Consider the following 11061-nt stretch of genomic DNA (forward strand, 5'->3'; position numbering starts at 1 on the left):
GACAGCTATAGATCATCAAAACAGAAAATCAATAAGGAAATATCCGCCTTAAACGACACATTAGACCAAATGGACATAATCGATCTTTACAGTTTTTCATCCCAAAGCATCAGAATATACATTCTTCTTTAGCGCACATGAAATATTCTCAAGGATAGACCATATGTTGGGACACAAAACTAGCCTCAACAAATTTGAGAAGATTGAAATCATACCAAGCATATTCTGCGACCATAATACTTTTTGAAATTGGAAATCAACTGCAAAAAGAAAGCAGGAAAAACCACAAATATGTGGAGATTAAACAGCATGCTATTAAATGATGACTGGGTCAAAGAAGAAATAAAAGAAGATACATAGAGACAGATGAGCATGATAATACAGAATATCAAAATTTGGGGGTGTGGGGGCAGAGCCTCAGAAAGTAGTTTCCAGGCTCTCAGCCTCACATAGACAGGTGCTGGCTCAGGTAGTAAATGGCCATCAACTGTGATTGCATGGCCATCAGCTGTGGCTAGTTGACCGTCAGCTGTAACCAGTGAGCCAATGGCCACTAATATAACTGCTGTGGCTAGGCTAGCAGAGAGAAAAAAATGGGGGCTAGCAAGAAGATGGAGGCTGGGCTGGCAAGTGTGGATGGCGGTTTGCGGACAGTGTGGATCCAGGAAGTGTGGCTGTGCCCACAAGACTGGCAGTGCCCTGAGAGCCCTGGCTGTGTCCAGGAAGTCTGGCTGTGCCCAGAAGTACTGGTGGTGCCCTGAGAAACCCTGGCTGTGTCTGGGAAGACAGGTGGTACCCTAAGAAGTTCAGGAAGTCTGGCTGTGCCCAGAAGCACTGGTGGTATGTGTCTTGACTGGCTACCACTGAGAATATGTAAGCACCTTGATTGTGAGTCGCTGTTGTTCCAGCATGTACCCTGAGAGGCCCAGGGAGAGAGTGGCAGTGCCCTGAGAGACCTCGCTGAGTCCAGGAAGTCTGGCCGAGCCCTGAGATACCCTGGCTGTGCCCAGGAAGTCGGGCTGTTCCCAGAGAGAGTGGCAGTGCCTTGAGAGCCCTGACTGAGTCCAGGAAGTCTGGCTGTGCCCAGAGAGAGTGGCAGTGCCCTGAGAGCCCTGGCTGAGTCCAGGAAGTCGGGCTGTTCCCAGAGAGAGTGGCAGTGCCCTGAGAGCCCTGGCTGTGTCCAGGAAGTGTGGCTGTGCCCACAGAGAGTGGCAGTGCCCTGAGAGACCTGGCTGAGTCCAGGAAGTCTGGCTGAGCCCTGAAGATACCCTGGCTGTGCCCAGGAAGTCGGGCTGTTCCCAGAGAGAGAGTGGCAGTGCCCTGAGAAACCCTGGCTGTGTCCAGGAAGACAGGTGGTACCCTAAGAAGCCCAGAAAGTCTGGCTGTGCCCAGAAGTACTGGTGGTGCCCTGAGAAACCCTGGCTTTGCCCAGAGAGCCTGGCTGTGTCCAGGATATTGCATTCGCATTCACCCCAGGCTCCTCGCACAGGGCCCCGCGCGGAAGACGCTTGTCGCCTAGATTGTGAGGCGAGAGCCTGTAGGGGTGGAGTGTGGGGGCAGAGCCTCAGAAAGTAGTTTCCAGGCTCTAGGCCTCACATAGACAGGTGCTGGCTCAGGTAGTAAATGGCCATCAACTGTGATTGCATGGCCATCAGCTGTGGCTAGTTGGCCGTCAGCTGTAACCAGTGAGCCAATGGCCACTAATAAAGCTGCTGTGGCTAAGCTAGCAGAGAGAAAAAAATGGGGGCTAGCAAGAAGATGGTGGCTGGGCTGGCAAGTGTGGATGGCGGTTTGCAGACAGTGTAGATCCAGCCTCCAGTGAGAGTATAGTGCCGCCAGAGAGAATATAGTGGTATGACTCCCCTACCTATGGCTCCGTGGGTGTTCCTTTTTGGCTTCACCATGTCCTGCGTTCTTGTGTGGGGAGCGGGAGCAGAGACCCCACAGGCCTCCCCGCACAACAAATGGCGCAGCGAGCAGGGTCTCCCGCATGACAGGGGGATACAGCAAAAGCAGTATTTAGAAGGAAGTTTATATCATTACAGTCATAGCTCAAGAAACACAAAAATCTCCAGTAAATAACCTAACATTTCACCTTAAGGGCCTAGAGAAAGAACAAACAAAGCCCAAAGTCTGTAGAAGGAAGGAAATTACAAAAAAAAAAATAGAGCAGTATTAAACAAAATAGAGAACAAAAAGACCACAAGAAAAACGAATGCTTCAAAGAGTTTGTTCTTTGAAATGATTGATAAAATTGACAAACCCTGGGCCGGCCCAGTGGCTCAGGTGGTTGGAGCGCTGTGCTCCTAACACCAAGGTCGCCAGTTCCATTTCTACATGGACCAGTGAGCTGTACACTCTACAGCTAAGATTGTGAACAACAACTCTCCCTGGAGCTGGGCTGCCATGAGCAGCCAGAGGTTGGTGTGAGCTGCCAGGTGCTGCTGTGTGCTGCTGGTGACCAGAGTGAGTGGCCAGCAGCCAACATGAGTGGCCAGCAACCATCGAGGGCTGCTGAGTGCTGCTGTGGACTACCATGTGCTGCCATGAGCGGCCGATGGCCAGCATTAGTGGCCGGCAGCCAGCAAGAGCTGCCGTGAGCTGCTGTGAGCAGCCTACCGACAACTGGGGACCGTCTGCCTCAGCTGGGGGGAAAGCAAGGCTCATAATACCAGCACGGGCCAGGGAGCTGTGTCCTACACAACTAGACTGAGAAACAATAGCTTGAACTGGAGTGGGGGGTGATGGTGGAAGAAGGGGGGAAAAAATTTGACAAACCTCTGGCTAGACTCATTAAGAAAAAAGACTCCAATAAACAAAATCAGAAATGAAAGAGAAGTTACAATGGACACCACAGAAATACAAGAATACTATGAAAAGCTAAATTATAATGCTAAGTGAAACAAGTCAGACAGAAAAAGTAGAGAACCATATGATTACACTGATATGTGGTATATAAAACTGAAAACAACAAAAGAACAAGACAAACAAATGAAGAAACAAAAACTCATAGACATAGACAATAGTTTAGAGGTTACCAGAGGGTAAGAGGGGAGGAGTCTCTAGAAGAGGGTAAATGGGGTCTAATATAAGGTGATGGAAAGAAAACTGACTCTGGGTGGTGAACACACAATGTAAGATATAGATAATGCATTACACCTGAAATCTATGTAAATTTACTAACCATTGTCACCCCAATAAACTTTAATTTAAAAAAAAAAGAATACTGTGAAAGCTATATGCCACCAAGTTAAATTACCTAGAAGAAATGGACAAATTCTAAGAAATATATAACCTTCCTAGACTGAATCATGAAGAATTAGAAAATCTAAATAAACCAATCAACAGTAAGGAAATTGAAATAGTCATCAATAGCTCCCAAACAGTACAAGTCCAAGACCAGATGGCTTCACTAGTGAATTCTATGAAACATTCAAAGATTTAATACCTATTCTTCTCAAATTCTTCCAAAAAACTGATGAAGAAGCAATACTTCCTAGCTCATTTTATGAGGCCAACATTACCTGGGGAAGACAACACACACAAAAAGAAAATTACAGACCAATATCTCTGATAAAAACAGATGCAAAAATTCTGAACAAAGTACAAGCAAATTGAATACAACAATACATTAAAAAAATAATACATCACAATCAAGTGGGGTTCATTCCAGGGGCACAAGGATGCTTCTACATATGCAAATCGATTGATATGAACCACCACATAAACAAAATAAAGGATAGGCAGAACGAAGTGCAGACGGTGAGCAGGTGAGCAAGCATGAGCCATGCAGACGGGGAGCGGCAGAGAAGCTGGCAGCAGCCCAGAGGTGGACCTGAATGGTGCAGCTGAGTTTCTTGCAAACTTGAACGTGTGATTGTGCCCTGGCAACGCTGCCAGAGAGATGAAGACAGTCACGCCTAGATGCGATTCTACTCCAACAGCTGCCACCTGTGCTGCCATGTTCGGACCAGCACCATCCTTCTTGGCGTCTGGTACATGATCACCAGTGCCCTGGTACTGTTGATTCTCTTGAGCACCCTGGCTGATCCTGACAGTATCGCTATTCAATTCTGAACTAGGAGGTAGCTTTGAGTTCATGGATGATGCCAACATGTGCATTGCTATTGTAATTTCTCTTCTCATGATACCGTTATGCCCAGTGGCTACTTATGGAGCATACGAGCACACCCTGCTGGGAGAATCCCATTCTTCTGTTACCAGATCTTTGATTTTGCCCTAAACACTTTGGTTGCTGTCACTGTGCTTGTTCATCCAAATTCCATTCAGGAATACATGCGATAGCTGGCTTCTCATTTTCCCTACAGAGATAATATCATGTCGGTGAATCCTACCTGTTTAATCCTTATTATCCTTCTGTTTATTAGCATTATCTTAATTTTTAAGGGTTCCTTGATTAGCTGTGTTGGAACTGCTACCGATACATCAATGGTCGGAACTCCTCCAACATCCTGTTTTATGTAACCAGCAATGATACTGTGGTGCTGTTACTCTCGTACGATGATGCCACTGTGAACGGTACTGCCAAGGAGCCGCCACCACCTTACGTGTCTGCCAAAGCCTGAAAGTGGCGTGGAGCTGGGAGCCTGAGCTTCACTTTTCAGATATCAGAGAAATCGTCCCTTAATTTCACTTCTGAGATGAGCTCTCTGAGTTTGTTTATTGCTGAAATGCTAGAGTTGAAATTTTAAATGTTAAGTTGAAACCCTCTGTAGTTTTAAACATATATTTTAGCTACAACACTGATAGATTACAACTGTAAAGTGCTTTCTGTAGGGGTGGGTGCAAGGAGCTTACCCAGTCTTCCTTAGACTTCCGTGGGGCCTAAAACTTCCCAACAACCTGGATAAACCTTGAGTCAGAGAAGTCTGGTTTTGTACCTGCTGGGCTCCAAAGGTGGAGAATTAGTCACATTTTTCTCCTTTCTGTTCCCTCTGTCTCTTTTGAAAGTATAAAATGAAATCAAAATTAGACAATACTTTTCTTAAGCTATTCCAGTATGTAGATGAAACCATATGAGAACAGAATGCTAAATGTGTAATCATTGCTCTAATTAGGTAAGTAGGAGTACATATACATGTATAAATAAAACAGGAATTTCCAATAGATTCTTTATGACTTAAATTCAGTAACAATTTGAATTTGCTGGTCAAGGATTTTGTTCATGGGCTAAATTGAGACCCTTCAACAATCCCCAGCAGTGAGAGAGCAGTCACTACCCACAGCTGTTCTTGTAGCCCTGTCTCTGAAGTCATGGAGTGGTGTGTCTCATCCACGTTAGAGGGATGGGACTGATTTGTTTAGCACTGTGTGGTGTCTGCTGCTCCCTTTCTCCTGGTTTCCCATCCCTGCCCAGGGACCCCTTTTACTAAGAGTTCTACTCAAGCCTGATTCAAGGAGAACTTCATCTCATTTTGTCAATTGACATTGCTGATATGTATTTACCTAACAGTATTTTTTAAAAACAGATTTTTTTTCTTCTGTCCCTGAAAGGCACATCTTACTATTTTCAAGTTCAAGTATGCCTAGTTGTCTTTTCAAATTAGTGTAAAACAGTCTTCAGAAAGATGCAGAGCAGTGCTTTCCTTGTGGAATGCCCTTATCTTGACTACCTGAATTTCAAGGGACTTTTATGTATTCACATGTGGAAGAGTCACAGCTCTGCTTTTTTCACTATTGAATGTGCTGTAAATGTAGGCTTTTACAATTAAAGTGAGATTTGCCCACACCCAAAAAAATAAATAAGTGAAAACTCAAAATCATATGATCATATTAATAGATGCAGAGAGAGCATTTGACAAGATACAGCATCCATGTATGATCAAGACACTTAATGGAATGGGTATAGAATGAATATACCTCAACATAATAAAGGTCATATATAACAAACCCTCAGCTAATATTATACTAAACAGTGAAAAACTAAAAGCTTTTCCTCAGGAACAAGACAACGATGCCCAGTCTCACCCCTGTTATTCAACACAGTACTGGAAGTCCTCGCCAGAACAATCACACAAGAGAATGAAATAAAAGGCACCCAAATGGGGAATGAGTAAGTGAAATTGTCACTTTTTGCAGATGACATGGTTCTAAATTTTAAAAACCCTAAAGACTCCACCAAAAAGCTAATAGAAACAATAAACAAATACAGGAAAGTTGCAGGATACAAAAATCATTGTACAAAAATTCATTGCATTCTTATATACTAACAATGAAATATCAAAAAAAAGATATGAAAAAAATCCATGTTCAATTGCAACAAAAAGAATAAAATATCGAGGAATAAACTTAACAAAAGATGTAAAGGACCTATACACTGAAAACTGTAAGACATTATTAAAAGAAATTGAAGAAGAAATGGAAAGATATCACATGTTCATAGACTGGAATAATCAAGATAATTAAAATGGCCATATTACCCAAAGCAATTCCCATCAAAATCCCAATGGCATTTTTCAAAGAAATAGAACAAAAAATCATGATTTGTATGGAACCACAGAAAAACTGGAATAGACAAAGCAGTCCCAAGGAAAAAGTACAAAGTGGGAGGTATCACACTCCCTGACTTCAAATTATACCACAAAACTACAATAATCAAAATAATACAGTATCGGCAGAAAAACAGGCACATAGAACTGAGAGCCCAAAAATAAACCCACATGTATATGGACAAATAATTTTCCACAAAGAAGCCAAAAACATACAATGGAAAAAAGAAAGCCTCTTCAATAAATGGTGCTGGGAAATTTGGAAAGCCACATGCAAAAGAATGAAACTAGACTGCTATATGTCACCATACACAAAAATTAACTCAAAATGGGTCAAAGACCTCAATATGAGATCTGAAACAATTAAATACAAAGAAGAAAGCATAGGTACTAAACTTATGGACCTTGATCTCAGAGAGGCTTTTGTGAATTTGACCCCAAAAACAAGAGAAGTAAAAGCAAAAATAAATGAATGGAATTGTATCAAACTAAAAAGCTTCTGCACAGCAAAAGAAACCATCAACAAAACAAAAAGACAACCAATGGGAGAAGATATTTGAAAACAATACCTCTGATAAGGGGCTAATACCCAAAATATATAAAGACCTTACACAAATTAACAACAGAAAAACCAACAATCCAATTTAAAAAGTGGGCAGAGGACCTGAACAGACACTTTTTCCAAGAAGACATACAAATGGCCAACAGATATATGAAAAGATGTTCAACTTCACTATTAGGGAAATGCAAATCAAAACCACAATGAGATATGACCTCACACCTGTTAGAATGGTTATTATCAACACGACAAGTAATAACAAGTGTTGAAGAGGTTGTGGAGAAAAGGGAACCCTCATATACTGCTGATGGGAATGTAAAGTAATATAGCCATTGTGGAAAACAGTATGGAGGTTTCTCAAAAAATTAAGAATAGAACTACCATATGACTCGGCGACCCTTCTTCTGGGTATCTACCCGAAAAATCTGAAAACATTTATCTATGAAGATACATGTACCCCTGTGTTCATTGCAGCTTTATTTATGGTGGCCAAGACATGAAAACAACCAAAGTGTCCTTCGACAGATGATTGGATAAAGAAGATTGAGTACATATGCACAATGGAATACTACTCAGCCATAAGAAAAGATGAAATATTGCCATTTGCAACAACATGGATAGATCTTGAGATTATCATGCAAAGCAAAATAAGTCAGACAGAAAAGGACAAGAATCATATGATTTCACTCATATGTGGGATATAAAACAGAAAGCAACAAATGAAGGAATAAAACAAACAAAAAATCATTGACGCAGATAACAGTATTGTAGTTACCAGAGGGAAAGGGAGATGGGGTAAGGTTAAAGAGGGTAAAGAGGGTCAAACATATAGCGAAGGAAGGAGACTAAACTGGATAATGAGCACACAATGTAATATACAGATGATGTATTATAATATTGTACACTTGAAACTTATATAATCTTACTAACCAATGTCACTCCTATAAATTTAATTTTTAAAAATTGGATAGATCTTACAATAAATAAATAATAGCAAATGAAACTTCTGTAGAGACTACAGGGTGGCTGTGATTTTGTATGAAATGAAGCAGAATGTTAAGACAAAATCTGCATAATTCAGGAGAGAAAACTGCAAATGAGGGGGGGAAAAAAAACATCTATTACAACCTCCCCATTGTACAGATGAGGAAACAGAGGTCCAGAGAGAGTAGGCAGTTGACACTCAGGCACAGGGCCCCTGACTAAAGACCCCAGACTAGAGCCACATTCTCTGACATCTGGTTAAATGTCCTTTCCAATTCTTTACTTCTCAAACTAGTTTATACATAACACCCAGAGGTTCACAGAAGAGAGTCACAAAGGGCTTGCAGTCACAGGATAAAGCTCAAGTATAAAATGTACTTAAAGATTGGAAAGGAAATATCATTATTTTATTTATTTATATGACTTTTATATTGTTCTAATATTTAAGTATTAGACCAATACCAAAATAGTATGGATTTGAAATTTTTTAATTGCACGGATTTTTCAAACTACAAAAGGAGACTTCAAAGAAAGGTTGTGCTTGCAGAAGCCTCTTTGAGCACCGCACAGATTGACCAGGGAGCACTGTCCCGTGGCTGCTCACAGCCCAGACACAGCAGTGCTTGCTCCAGGGAGTCAGGGTGCTCCATGAAGAGGGGGTAAGCTCCTACCACTCACCCTCCTGCAGACGAGGTCTGACCTGCAGAGCCTAAGGAGCAGGCTGCGAAAGGGAAACCTTTGGTAGGAACTAATCCTCGGGCCTGGGCCATCCCTCTCCACAGGAAGGAAAAGGAATGAGGCTGAAGTGAAAGAGCTGCCCTCTGGGAGAGCTACAAAGCAGCTGGTAAGTCTCTGGAAATAAGAGCCAGCCTGTCAGAGTGCTAACATCCAGAAGTGCAGAACTATCTTCTGATACTCAAGTTATAGAGGCCTTGTGTTTATTCTTAATGGCAAAGAAAGGCTCACTCCCCCACTGGACATGACTAAGACCTGAAGCAGCCACATGGCCAGACCCCAGGGACCACAGAACCCTGTCACCACAGGGCCTCCCAAGACTACAGTTTAGAATGGAAGGAATACAGTCCCAGGGCAGGGTTGTCTCCCTGCTCCCTAAGCAAGGAGGCATGGTCATGGATCAAAGTCGTTGTGGTCACGTGGCACCTCATGGTCTCAGCTTCTAAGGCTCCTACTTCTACATTAACCACACCATGCTCTGTGCTACAGTTTTTCTCTCTCTTGCAACCTCTCCCTGCTCTTGGCATTAAGAAAGAACCTCTGCTTTCTCCTGAAGACCCCTCCTGGCCTCCAGGTTTCAGAGGCTGCATCTTTGAGTGTTTGTATCTTCAACATGGCTGCCCTTAAGGGAGTTTTCCTCTGCCTTAGATCACCGCTAGATCACATATAACAGCAGTTTAGTAACTCGTCTTTCCTATTTTCATCAGTTGTATTTATTAGATTAAAAATAAATCTCTTTAAAAACATCTTTGCCTAGAGAACATTTTTCCTCCTTTCTCTGTGACTAATTTTTCTCTGTGTGCAACTTTTTAAAAGAATTTGCTGTCTTTCCAGACTATTAAGTATGTTTGATTTTTTTAAAATTCTATTAACTTACCATAGTACCTCAAATACCACCAATAAGGCAAATTGTAATAGAACTGATAAATATCAACTAATAACTCAAGAAAGTCAGTTTAATCAGTGGTATAATCACCAGGTTCAGAGGCACTTGACAATAGAGGACAGGAGAGAGATGCCAAACTGAAAACAGGCTAAACGAAAGCCTGCTTATTAAAGGCTCCATCCTATGTCCAGGATGCTAACAGCCAGGCACACCTCTTGGCAGAAGACTGGGGAATTCTTCTGGAGAGAAACTGAATGGCCTGGGCTGGGGGGCGGGTGGGGAGAAGACTGGAAGTTCCTGATCTCTAAGCCTTCCTTGAAAATAAGGTCTGCTTATAACCTGATTACCTACAGAGAAGCCCACCTTGTTTACAGTTTTCTATCAGAGCTTTCGTGCCTTGCATTGAAATGGGAACAGACTACCAACAATCATTAGAAATTGGCGGAAAGATGGCAGTATGAAGAAGAGATATCATAAAAACAAATAGAGAAGAAACACTTGGAGGAAATAAACTGCAAGGAAAAGAGGGAGAAACTTTTTAATATTCATATTAAATGTGCTCAGGCAGTGAAAAGAATGAAGTGCATGCATGAAACAGGGGGGAAAAGCTATTTGAAAAAAATAGCAATGAGGGCACAAGAAAGACTCATTGGAAATTTTAGAAGAGATAAAAGCAAAAAGAAAAACTCAGTATAGTTTGGAATGTGATCTCAGTCAAGGAAACCTCCAAAGTAGAACAAAAATATAAAGAAATGGAAAATAGAACATGAGTAAGAAAATTAGAGAATTAGCTCAAGAGATATAATACTGAAATAATGCAAGTTCCATTAAGAGAGAACAGAGTAAAATAAAGGAGAGGAACTATAGACAATATAATACAAAAGGGACCACCAATATAATACAAGCACAACAAACGAAGAAAGGCTCATACCAGGAATAAAGATTGTAAATGTTTCCAGAAAGAAAGCAAGGCAGAGTAAAACAAAAGTAAGCAAGCTTAAGACAACAGAACTAAGAAACATGGCATCCAACACTCAGAATAGGTGAAGAGAAGTCCCAGAATGTCAGCTATGCATCAAGCCTAGAACTCAACCCAGAGTGGAGCAGGAGGGCAGCGCTGAGAAGGTAGGCTGCCGAGGAAAACAGTGGAAAAGCAGTGCAACTGACATGCATGAGCATGTGAAAAATAACTAGTGGTAGACATTCATAGCTCTGTTAAGTAATTTGGGAAATATAGCAATAGGTACAGAGAAAAAGCCAGTAATAAATAAGGTATTAACAATTCCAGGAATTAAAACAAAAACATAGAAAAGACCTCCTCATTTAATTATTGACTTTAAATTTCATTGATTATCCTGGAACGTTATAGTCAACCTGAAAAAAAAATT

The 11061-nt window shown here is 41.6% G+C and overlaps 1 pseudogene; it reads left to right on the plus strand.

Annotated features, from left to right (window-relative positions):
* Positions 1 to 3883: 3883 nt before the first annotated feature.
* Positions 3884 to 4586, plus strand: LOC109449564 (lysosomal-associated transmembrane protein 4B; annotated as a pseudogene).
* The last annotated feature ends 6475 nt before the right edge of the window (positions 4587 to 11061 follow it).

This window comes from Rhinolophus sinicus, linkage group LG03, assembly GCF_036562045.2.
Source record: "Rhinolophus sinicus isolate RSC01 linkage group LG03, ASM3656204v1, whole genome shotgun sequence".
Taxonomy (NCBI): Eukaryota; Metazoa; Chordata; class Mammalia; order Chiroptera; family Rhinolophidae; genus Rhinolophus; species Rhinolophus sinicus.